Source organism: Aotus nancymaae, unplaced genomic scaffold, assembly GCF_030222135.1.
Source record: "Aotus nancymaae isolate 86718 unplaced genomic scaffold, 86718_ANA_hifiasm-v0.15.2.pri h1tg000059l, whole genome shotgun sequence".
NCBI classification, from domain to species: domain Eukaryota; kingdom Metazoa; phylum Chordata; class Mammalia; order Primates; family Aotidae; genus Aotus; species Aotus nancymaae.
In genome coordinates, this window is record NW_026988473.1 from 33,268,365 (window position 1) to 33,280,850 (window position 12,486).

The 12,486-nt window shown below is 41.6% G+C and overlaps 1 pseudogene; it reads right to left on the reverse strand.

Moving 5' to 3' along the window:
* Nucleotides 1-325: 325 nt before the first annotated feature.
* On the reverse strand, nt 326-11,769 carry LOC135270238 (chromobox protein homolog 3-like; annotated as a pseudogene).
* Between the last annotated feature and the right edge of the window lie 717 nt (nt 11,770-12,486).

The window sequence follows — 12,486 nt, forward strand, 5'->3', positions numbered from 1 at the left end:
AAATGTTCTTTTCTGATAAAGGAAGCAACTACAGAAAGCTTTTATTTATTTGTTCAAAGTAACCAGTGCTACAGATGCAAAAAAAAAAAAAAAAACCCAGCAACTCTTCCAACACTACTTTCAAAATGATCATTTCATTAGAATGTAGTTACTTTGTCACACTAGTAAATCAAACACCAAGACCCAAATTTTATATATATATATGTATTTATGTATGTGTGTGTATATATATACACATATGAGAATACATACATATATATACACACACACATAAACACACACACACACACACACACACACATATATATAAAAACAATGTGAACAATTATTGAGCTTCATCTTCTGGACAAGAATGACAAGTTAGTCTCTCTTCATAAAAAGCAATTACAATTTGAGAACACTTTATATTTGTCTCTTTTGAGGCCAGCACCAAGTCTGCCTCATCTGAACCTTTTCATTTCATGAGAAACATCAATTCCCCACTGCCGTCTGTGGCACCAATTATTCTTTCAGGATCAAGACCTCTGCCAAATCCTCTTGGTTTGTCAGCAGCGTCTCTTTTCTTCTTTGATTTGCTGTCATCAGATTCACTGTCAGATAAAGATTTTCTTTTTATACCATCTTTTTCTTTGCCAGCTTTTTGAGAATTAAGAAATGCTTCAATCAACTCTGGACAACATAAATTTTCTTCAGGTTCCCAAGTGTTGTCAGCATCTGTAAATCCCTTCCACTTCAGGAAATATTCCACTTTCCCATTCACTACACGTTGATCTAGTACTTTTTCCACCACAAATTATTCAGGCTCTGCCTCTTCAACTTTTTTATTCTTTCCATTCTGTTTGCTTATTTTTTGCCATGTAGGTTTATTGGAGGCTATTTTTTATTGCAGACTTGAAGAGCTGTTATTCACTGCCTCCGAGTTGGTTTGGGTCGCAGGTCTGCAGTGTCTCAGGCCCTGCGCCACTCCCGGGAGGGAGCCTGGGAGATGCATGCAGGGCGACAGCGGGAAGGGGCGGCGCCACCCCGGCGGGGCGGCCCAGGGTCCGGTTGCTGATATCAAAGATACTTTTAAAGAGTTTGAGCATGAGTGTTTTGTGATCTATGAGAAAGAAGAACATACTTCTAAATTGATATATTTTATACATAATTTATAATATGCAAATATAACTACTTAAATTAGATACAATATGCAGGCACTTAATTATTTCATCTACATACCTAAAATTTTATCACTCACGTTGGCAAACAAAACTTTCTTCTTGACTTTCTCAATAGGAGAGTAGGGAATGATTTCATATTAGGGCACTCATATTCATGCATGTATGACAAATATAAAAAAAATCAAGAAAACTTCTGATTTTTGTCATGATTACTATTTTAATTCTGTTTTGAAATATCAAATATCAAAATATTTCAAAAAGTTTTTGGGAGTATGTTTGTCTCTGATTCTGCTAGTGCACTATATGTATGCTTGACCTACTTGTCATCTAGATCACTTTGGGTCTGTGGTCCAAATATTATCCAGTAGCTGAAATCTAGGAGGGATAGGGTCATGTGGTACAAAAGCAACCACATAGACTTGTCTCTTTAAGGGTCTGGGACAGATGCTCATCCCCTCTATCACTCTCTGTAGGGATTAGAATCCCTTTATCCCAGTTTTTGCTCTCCTGTCTATTCAGGAATTATAATAATAGCAAAATCTCATTAACCCTCTAATTAGTGTCCTAGTACAAACACTTGGTGGCTTAAAACAACTGGAATTTTTTTTCTGATAGTTCTGGAATCCAAAAGTCTGAAATCAAGATATCAGCAGGGTTCATTCCTTCTGAAAGCTTTGAGGAAAAATCCATTCCATGTGTCTCCTAGACTCTGACAACTGCAGATAATCCTTGGCATTTCTTGGCCTGAAGGCACATGGCTTCACTTTTTGCCTTTATCTTCACATGGACTTTTCCCTTATGTATCTACATTTCAAGTGTCCCCTTCCTTTCTCTTATAAGAACACCAGTCATTGGATTTAGGACCCACCCTAAATCCAGGATGATGTCATGATCATTCTTAATTTAATTGCATTAAATTAAGAATCTACAAGATTCTTTTTCTAACATCATCTTCACAAGTTCTATGTGTTAGCACTTGGACATATTTTGAGGACCACCATCCAACCCACTCTACCTCCCTTATTTCCTAGACAGTAAGTAACTATTCTTTGCTAATGATAGTTTTGAAAACAACACCCAGAAAGCTACATTTCTACAGCATTTGACTGCTGAGGCAGGCACCTTTTTGATTCATTATGGAAGTCTGGGCAGTTCCTCGATAAGATAGGTAGAAAAAAGAGCCAGTATGGGATTTTACCCAGATCTTTTAACATTATTCTTAGTCTACACTGGGGTTAGATGGAGGGCATGGAAATGAGCCGCTGAAAAGGTGGATTTAACTTAAAAATAAAACCACAGGCCTGGGTTGGATGCCCCTTCCCTGTACTTTTCATATAATTTACTGATATTCTTCACAAGACGTAGGTCTGGGGGTTCAGAGGCTGTCTTGCTCACCATTGTATCCCTGACACAGGCCTGATATCAGTAAACACTCCATAAATATGTGGTAAATGGAAGAGCAAATGAGTGAAAGAAAGGAACCTTATTTAACACATTGGACCATGTATCTGAGACTTCGCCTTCACATGGGGTCCTATCTGCTTAGTCCACACTTTTTCTCACTTGAAGTTCTAGATTCTCAAGTTTTGAACACTCCCCAAGAGATTGGCTGTCTCTAAGACTGAGGCACCCAACTCTCAATTTTTCTCGTTTTCTTTTTTTTTTTTTTTTAATATGCCTTTCATAAAACAAGAATTAAAGTAGGGCTAAGTCAAGAAGTCACCTCATTAATGAAGTCCTAGATTCTCATATAGATACAAAGAAGAGTCAGACATAAAGTACCTTTAGAAAACTCCTAACATAAATAAACAATTTTATTAAGAAAGTCATCCTGGGGAGTGTGTGTGTGTGTGTGTGTGTGTGTGTGTGTGTGGTGGGGGTGTATTCCTGAATAATATCGAAACTGAGAGGCCATAGGAGAGATGGATTTTCTAGAAAATCAAATTTGAAGTTCAGGTCCCAGGAGATAGGATCAAAGTTCTATGATGGATAACCTGGACTCCCACGGGATTATAGCATAGGCACCAAAAAGGTACTGTTAAGGAAATCACCCATTCCCATCTTCCTTCATTGACCCTACTATGAACATCTTACTCTTCAATCTCACTGGCCTCCCTCCCTCTTCTGGGACCTGTTCCTGCATGGCATTGACATGCCTTTGCTATTAATTAATGTAATAATTAATACCTGAGCAGTTATTGGATAAGATAGTAAACTTATCCATCCTTCCTAGAAGTATTCAAAATTTGATCAGATAGATCAACGAAGGCCTCATAGCCTTCCAACTGCAAGGAAATCACTCCTTGTCATTTCTCTGAGTATTAGTGGGGGTAGGGGTGAGAAATATATTTTCCACACCATCTGGGCAGATATAGACTCTGCCAGTTTGTAGGATAGGGGCAGATATGGACTCTGTCTACCAATTTGTAGAGACAGCATTGAGAAATTGAGAAACAATATTTTCTGTTTCTCTTTTATTTTCTTTCTCTATCCTTCCTTCTATATCTACATCAACAGTCACTAGTTTCTACTATGCTTGTTCATGACATTTTATTCTATAAATACTTCCTGCTTAGTCTAAAAATGATTAAACAAATCAAACATGACTTACCTTTCTGGCTAATCTCATCTGGACTCATTCCAAACTGAGCAATTAAAAAATGGCACCCAAATTTTATCTCAGTTGTCTTCTTCCTATAACTAGTATAGTTCTGGGCAGAAAGGAGCTTCTCAATTTAGTCTTAATATATTGTAAGAAATTAGATTGAGTGTCTCTTAGATAAGGAATGAGTTTAATTTAAGTAAATTATAATTAGAGAAAAAAACATTAGTTGAAGAGGGATGGTTCTAGGCTCAATTCAGAACTACAAAATAGTCTGTCCCTTTGGGGCTAATTATATAAATTGATTTTCTCATCTGTAAAATGGAGGTGTTAATAAGTAACTCACAGGGTTGTGGCAGGTCTTCAAAGAAAAAAAATATGGGGCCGGGTCTAGTGGCTCACGCCTGTAATCCTAGCACATTGGGAGGCCAAGGCAGGCAAATCATAAATCAGGAGTTTGAGACCATCCTGCCCAACATGGTGAAAGCTCATCTCTACTAAAAATAGAAAAATTAGCCAGGCATGGTGGTGCACACCTGTAGTCCCAGCTACTTGGGAGGCTGAGGCAGGAGAATTGCTAGAACTTGGGAGGCAGAGGTTGCAGTGAGCCAGGATCGTGCCACTGCACTCCAGCCTGGGTGACAGAGCAAGACTTTGTCTCAAAAAAAAAAAAAAAGGAAAATGCCTGGCACATAAAAACTATCTATTAAATATAAGTTCTCTTTTCTCCTAAGCCCTAAAAGTGTTCTGATATTGAGTAAGAGGTGTTTTTTTTTCTATAATCAATGTTATATCTAGACATATTTACTCCAAATTTCAATACAGTTGTATTCAGACCCAGACTTGTTTAAAATACTGTAAAAGGAGCTTATATGATTTTCAACATGGGCTTGTGCTATACACATAAGACTTGGGCATTTGACTGTATGTAAATTATATCTAAAAATTTTTTTTCTACTCTCTCACCTCCCAAAATAGTGGGATCATGTTTCTATTCTCTGGAAGTCCCTCTGACATCCTATCCGAGCCTCCAGCTGCAGATATGCTCCAGCTGGGAAAGGTGAAGACAAGGTGCTTAAATGTTTATGTATTACATTTCCTCAATTATAAATCCACATTTTCTCATTTTAGTATTTCCAGAGAAGCAACTTATATTCAATGTACATTTGATACAGTGTTTCTTCTCTCCACTGCAGCCTTAAGCCACTCACCTCTCTATTCTCTGAAAAATTACTCTGAAATTAACAGTGTATCTCTGCAATTTGTAACACATCTTGGAAACAACTTGCATTTGCCCTCAAGAAGCCAGTGAGATCTGCTACCTGAATGTAGATAATCTAAGGATAGATAGTAATGAATACATTTTAGGCATTTTCTAGATGCCAGGAACTGTTCTAAGGTATCGTATATATGAATTCACTTAAGGCTCAAGACAAAATCCATTGTAAGATCATTAACCCTCTATTATAGATAGGGAAAGTGAGACTCAGAGAAATTAAGGGGCTTCCACAAATTCAAAGTGTGTAAGTAGAGCCTTTGTAACATGGTGAAACCCCATCGCTACAAAAACAAAACAAAACAAAGAAAACAAACAAAAATTAGTTAGGCATGGTGGTACATGCCTGTAGTCCCCTCTACTCAGGAGGCTGAGGCAAGAGAATCACTTGGGCCTGGGAAGCAAGGCTACAGTGAGCCAAGATCATGCCACTGCACTCCAACCTGGCGGACAGAATCTCAAACAAAATGAAAACAGAAACAAAAAGCCAAAGTGTGTAAGTGGGAGAGCTGGGCTTTGATTTAAGGCAATCTGGCTCCAGAGGCTATGCCCTTCACTAACACATCTTACTGCCTCTCTAAATGAGATAACGTCAGTAACAGGAAAATTTAAGTGTGTTTATCAAAGCCTGTAAATCAAAAATTCTATTCTAAGGCCCATCCCCAATCATGTGAACGGACCCCTCCTCTCAGCCAAGGGCATTCCAAAGTTAACCCAAAAACTTGTTCAGGCCATGTTGGGAAAGGGGGCATCAAACATGCCTCATTATACCCTCTTCCCTTTTGGAATTTAGGAAAAGCCAACCAGCATTAACATCAACACAGACCTTAAGTCTGATAAGAAACATTTAGAATCTCTTCTCTCTGAAGCCTGCTACTTGGAGGCTTCATCTACATGATAAAACCTTGGTCTTCACAACTCCTTGTCTTAACCCATACATCCCTTTTTATTGAAAATAACACTTTCAACCAATTGCCAATCAGAAACACTTTAAATCTACCTATGACCTAGAAGTCCCCCCACACTTTGAGTTGTCTCACCCTTCCAGATCAAATCAATGTAAATCTTACATGTATTTCATTGATGTCTTATGTCTCTGTAAGATGGATAAAACTAAGTTGTGACTCAACACCTTGAACACATGTTCTTAGGATATCTCGAGGACTATGTCATGGGCCATTGGTCACTCACAGTTGGCTCAGAATTAATCTTTTCAAATATTTTACAAAGTTTAACTGTTTTCATCAACAAGCCCACTGAGTGCACTGAGAACAAGGGGGCAGCATGTCATCACTCTGACCCTTGGGGGTGGATTGTCTTGGAATACACACACGAAACCTAAATATGAAAAATATGGGGCTTCAGGAAGCCCCTTTCATATCACAGTATAACTCTAGTGTGGCTGGGTCAAGAGAGGCCCTGTTGGCTGGGCACAGTGGCTCACACCTGTAATTCCAGAACTTTGGGAGCCCAAGGTGGGTAGATCACAAGGTCAGGAGATCGAGACCATCCTGGCTAACATGGTGAAACCCAATCTCTACTAAAAATACAAAAAAATTAGCCAGGTGTGGTGGCATGTGCCTGTAGTCCCAGCTACTCGGGAGGCTGAGGCAGGAGAATTGCTTGAACCTGGGATGCAGAGGTTGCAGTGACCCAAGATTGTGCCAGTGCACTCCAGCCTGGCCAGCAGAGTGAGACTCTGTCTCAAAAAAAAAAAAAAGAATGGCCCTGTGGAGGACTCAATTCATGGACTCGTCACATCACTGGAAAGGGACCTTGGGGGCCACCTCTGAGTTAAAAGGGGTGTGTGTGTGTGTGTGTGTGTGTGTGTGTGTGTGTGTGTGTGTTAGAGCAGATAGTACTCAGTTGGCTTCAGCCACCCCCTCCCACCACTGCTAGCAGAACTCAGTCATATCCCAATCTGACTTCAACCAGAGAGGCTCCATTTTTAGTTGACCTGCTCTTGTCAAACTCAGCAAAGATTTTCATCCTGTTAAGCAAATTCTCAGTCCTCTCCTTAACTTGTCTTTCAGCCCATGCCTCCATCCTCAACCATCCCAGCTAGGAGTGACCATGTTTGGAGCTCTCATAGCTATTTCCTATAGCATTGTGGTACTTACCTCAGTTACCAGCTCTGTGTATATGTGTCTTATCAGTAAGAATCCACCACTAGACCCTAAATTATTCCTGAAGGGCAGGAATACCATTCACCTCTCTACCCCAAAGCCTGGCACTCGACTGCTGCTCAAATGCTCAATGATAGTGGTTGGACACCTGGTATATTAGTCCCTTTTCAGATTGCTGTAAAGAACAACCAGAGACTGAGTAGTTTATGAAGAAAAGAGGTTTAATTTACTCACAGTTCTGCAGACTAAACTCACAGTTCTGCAGGCTGAACAGGAAGTGTAGCTGGGAGGCCTCAGGAAACTTACAATCATGGTGGAATGCAAAGGGGAAGCAAGCACATCTTACCATGGCAGAGAAGGAGAAACAGAGAGAACAAAGGGGGAAGTGCCACACACATTCAAACAACCAGATCTCATGAGAACTCACTCACTTTCATGAGAACAGCAAATCCATCCCCATGATGAAATTACCTCCTACCAGGCCCCTCCTCCAACACTGAAGATCATAATTCAACACAAGATTTGGGTGGGGACACAGAGCCAAATGATAGCATCCTGCCCCTCCCAAATCTCATGTCATTCTCACATTTCAAAACACAGTCATGCCCTTCCAACAGTTACTCAAAGTCTTAACTCATTCCAGCATTAACCCAAGTCCATAGTCTCATCTGAGACAAGGCAAGTATCTTCTGCCTATGATCCTGTAAAATCAAAACCAAGTTAGTTACTTCTAAGATATAATGGGGGTGCAGGCATTGGGTAAATGCTCCCATTTCAAAAGGAAGAAATTGGCTAAAACAAAGTAGATACAGGCCCCATGCTAGTCCAAAACCCCCAGGGCAGTCATTAAATCTTAAAGCTCCAAAATAATCTCCTTCGACTCCATGTCTCACATCCAGGACATGCTGATATAATCTCCTTCGACTCCATGTCTCACATCCAGGACATGCTGATGCAAGGAGTAGGATCCCAGGGCCTTGGGCATCTCTGCCTCTGTGGCTCTGCAGGGTACAGTGCCTGTGGCTGCTCTCACGAGCTGCTGTTGAGTGCCGGTAGCTTTTCCGAAAGCACAGTGAAATTTGTCAGTGGTTCTACAATTCTAGGGTCTGGAGGATGGTGATCCACTTCTCACAGATCCACTAGAAATTGTCCCAGAGGAACTGAAGAAAGCAGGCATGTCTTACCATGGCAAAGCAGGAGAAAGCAAAGAGGGACATGCTAAACATTTTTTTTTCTTTTAGACAGAGCCTTGCTCTGTTGCCAGGCTGGAGTGCAGTGGCGCCATCTCAGCTCACTGCAACCTCCACCTCCTGGGTTCAAGTGATTCTCCTGTCTCAGCCTCCTGAATAGCTGCGACTACAGGCATGTGCCACAATTCCAGCTAACTTTTGGATTTTTAGTAGAGACAGAGTTTCACCATGTTGGTCAGGATGGTCTCAATCTCCTGACCTTGTGATTCACCTGCCTTGGCCCCCCAAAGTGCTGATATTACAGGCGTGAGCCAGCATGCCCAGCTTGTGCTACACACTTTTAATCAACCAGATCTCACGGAGAACTCACTATTATGAGAACAGCAAGAGGGAAATCCACCCCCAAGATCCAATCACCTCCCACCAGGCCTCTCCTCCAACACTGAAGATTATAATTCAACATGCAGTTTGGGTGGCGACACCACATCAAACCATATCACCTGAGTTCTTATCACCCTCTGCCACTAAACCTTAGGCAAGTCACTGGACTTCTTTGCCTCAGTTTCTCCATCTGTCAGGTGAGTAGAAACAGTGTCTAGCATATAGTAGTTACCCTACAAATACTTTTGGATAAATCAATGAATGAATAAATGAGTGACTGTAAATACATATCTATTTCTACCTGCTTACAAACTGAAGATTAAGTATGCTACTGTGATCAAAATCCTGCCAGAGAATGAATAACCATGTAGTAAGCATCAAATATTTTAAAATTTTCAAAGAATGTAGTAGGCATGACCAAGATGCCTACCAGAATGGCTATTGCGGTATTCTAATATGACTCCCAGTGAGCTCCATCTCTTTGTATTCATACTTTGTGAATCTGGGATGAAATGCGTGATTAATAGAATATTGCAGAAGTTACAGTGTGTGATGTGTGACTGCCAAGGCTAGGTTTAAAAAAAAAATTCATGGTCACCTCTACCTTGGGTTTTGAATTGCTTCTTCCGGGGCAAAACCATCCACCATGTCAGAAGAAGACTCAGCTCTGTGGAGAGGCCTAGAAGAGAAACTGAGACCTCCCACCAACAGCCAGCACCAGCTTTCCAGCCACATGAGGGAGCCACCTTAGAAGTAGATCTTCCAGCCTCCATCAGGTCTCAGGGCAACTGCAGCCCAGCTGACATCTTGAGTGTCACCTCATGAGAGACCTAAAGGAAGAAGCATGCATCTAAACTGTTCCTCAACTCTTGACCCACAGAAACTGTGAAATAGAATAAATTTTAATTGCTGTTTTAAGCCACTGTCATGCAACAATAGATAACTATTACAAAGAAAAAAACACAACCAACCCCCAAATGGTAAGAATGTGAAATGAAGCACACAGAGGTTTTAATATTTGGTAGTCTATTTTACCCATCAGAGAATCTTCAGTATAAGAGAAATCATCCAGGTCAGCTGTTGGATACAGGTGCCCCAGGAAGCTTCACAGTGGGTACAACAACTTCAATCGGAGGTGGAGAACCCTGGCTGAGCTGGGAGAATACGCTCTGGGCATGCACTTTCTGCCTCTGTTGCGTCTCCCACAAGTCCCCAATGGAGAATAATGATCTCACACAGTGATCCAAAGAAATAGAGGATACAGTGCCAGCCCCTCAGAAAGCTGAGCCAAACTTCTTGCATTGGCCACAGGGCTGAGATAGTCCATATAGCAACTTAATGAAAATAAAGGAAAGGTACTCCTTCCTCCCTGCAGCTGCAGCCCCACTGCAGCGCACTGGCACAAAGAACAAAATATGGCCTGGGTTTCACTCCCTGTGGCCCTCCTGGTTGGCATCCTTTTCCAGGGCACAGCCAGCCCCTAGAATGATTATATTAATTGATGGGTGCACCAGATTTTGACGTTTTATCCCCAAGCCCTTCTCCCCTACTCCACCACCTCCTACAGAGATACTGGGTGATCCACAGACAGCTCCCAGACCCTGTGTCAGTACTTGGAGAAGGGTGGAGGCACATTCTGCCCACACTCAAAGCAGAGTAGGCACTGCAAAGCAGAGCACACAGCCTCGTGCTGCCTGGGACTATGCCAGATGTGTGAGCCCTGGCTCCGAGGGGCAGCCTTTATTTTTAGCAGGTAATCAGCTCTCCTTTTGTTCCTTTAAGCGAAGCCCCTCCCTTGTCTAAATGGCCCATGTAATTAGTACCTCTCTAGCTCTAATTCCCTCCCTAACTGCCTGTAATTATCATCCAGCTGACCTTTGTTCCCTTAATTGCTGTTTGACTCCTGATCCCTGAATACCACTCTGCCTTCTCGCAGTCCCCTCCCTTCTGACTCAAGGACCTATTGTATACAGTACAGTATTTCTCTTTTTCTCCCCCCTGGGGGAGAAATTTGGAATCCCCACTTCTCTGCTGTTTGAAACACCTCTTCCTGAAAACAACTCTCATTTTCAGAACATTACTTTAAACTACTTTCTCCTGCCTAGCCTTGCCGGCTTCTTAGAAATCATGTTTCAAGCCAAGAGAACTCCTTTTATAGGAGAGAAAATGGAGGCATAAAGTAATTCAGGGACTTGCTTATTATTGTGCAGCTAGTTACTGATGGAGAGAGACCACATTCTGAGGTAAAAGCTATTTGCACTTGACACTGTAGCCTGTCGGTTCCCTGCTTCTCCCAGTTGGAGAAGTCGAACTTGAACTGCCTCAGTGATCCCAGTTGCTGATCTGTACTCTCTTAACACCAGTCATGCCACTTACACTTGCTTCTAATCTCAACTCTGAGTTTCCTGAATTTGAGGAGTGCTTTTACCCTCTTACCTGCCCCAAGATACTATATAATAATAGTAAAATATATCATTTTCTGACCAACTGTCATGCATCAGGTATCATTCTGAGGTCTTACACAGAGCATTTCATTGTAGCCTCCCCTCAACTCTTTGAAGCATTATTATTTGCATCCCCTCTTCATACTCAGAGTCTTTACTCCAGCTATTGCTATTGCTTCTCCATATCTGCATTTTCAACTTTTCTCACTCTAATGGGTTATGCCCATCGGCACACAAATGTGACTATCTCCCATCTTCAAAAAGTGACCTTGTGACATACATCCCTCCGGTGATGATCTATTATTCTCTTTCCACTTACAGGAAGATTTCTCATAAAAAGTTGTCTGTATTTTGTTTACCAATTTCTCCCCTTCATTTTCCACTGAAACCATGCAAATCAGTCTTTTCTGCTTACCACCCTTTTGTCAAGGTCGCCAATGGTCAATTCTTACTCTTCATCATATGTATCAGCATAATGGGACACAGTTGACCTCTCCCTCCTTTTTGACACATTCCCAGACTTCCAGGCTTTCAAAACATCACTCCCTCTTGCTGCTTCTCCTACCTCTGCGGTCATTCGTTTTTAACATCTTGTGCTGAATCCTCCTCCTCTTCCTAGCTCAAGATTTAGATCTCAGTTTTCTCTTTCTATCAATGCTGACTCCCCAGGTCACCCCAAGTCTCATGGTTTTATATATCATCCACATGCAGATAACTACTAAATTTTTGTTTCCAGCATTGACCTTACCTTTGAAGGTCTATGACGTGCCCCCTCCCACTTCACCTTTTGCCATGAGTAAAATCTCCCTGAGACCTCCCCGGAAGCCTACCAGATGCTGGTGCCTTCCTTGTATAGCCTGCAGAACTGTGAGCCAACTAAACTTCTTTTCCTTATAAATTATCCAGTCTCAGGTATTTCTTTATAGCAACAAGAACAGCCTAACACACTGGTCAGCATTCCTTTCTGAGTATATCTACAATCTGATTATTTTTCAGACTGATTGATACTTTTACTACCCTGGTCTAAGAAGCCACCACTGTTGCCTCTATCATTAAATAGAATCCTAACTGCTCTCCCTCCTTTTCCTTGCCACCATCTCACATGGTTTATATACCACAGGACAGCCAGACCATGACAACCCTCTGCTTTAGACCCTTTAATCATCCCATCTCACTCAAAGTGAATCCCAACGTTCTTATCAATTCCTACACAGCCCTATATGACCAGCTCTGCAGTATCCCTCTGAGCTCACCTCGTATTACTCTCTCCTCCTCTCAATCTGCTCAGCCAAATTTTTTCCTTGACC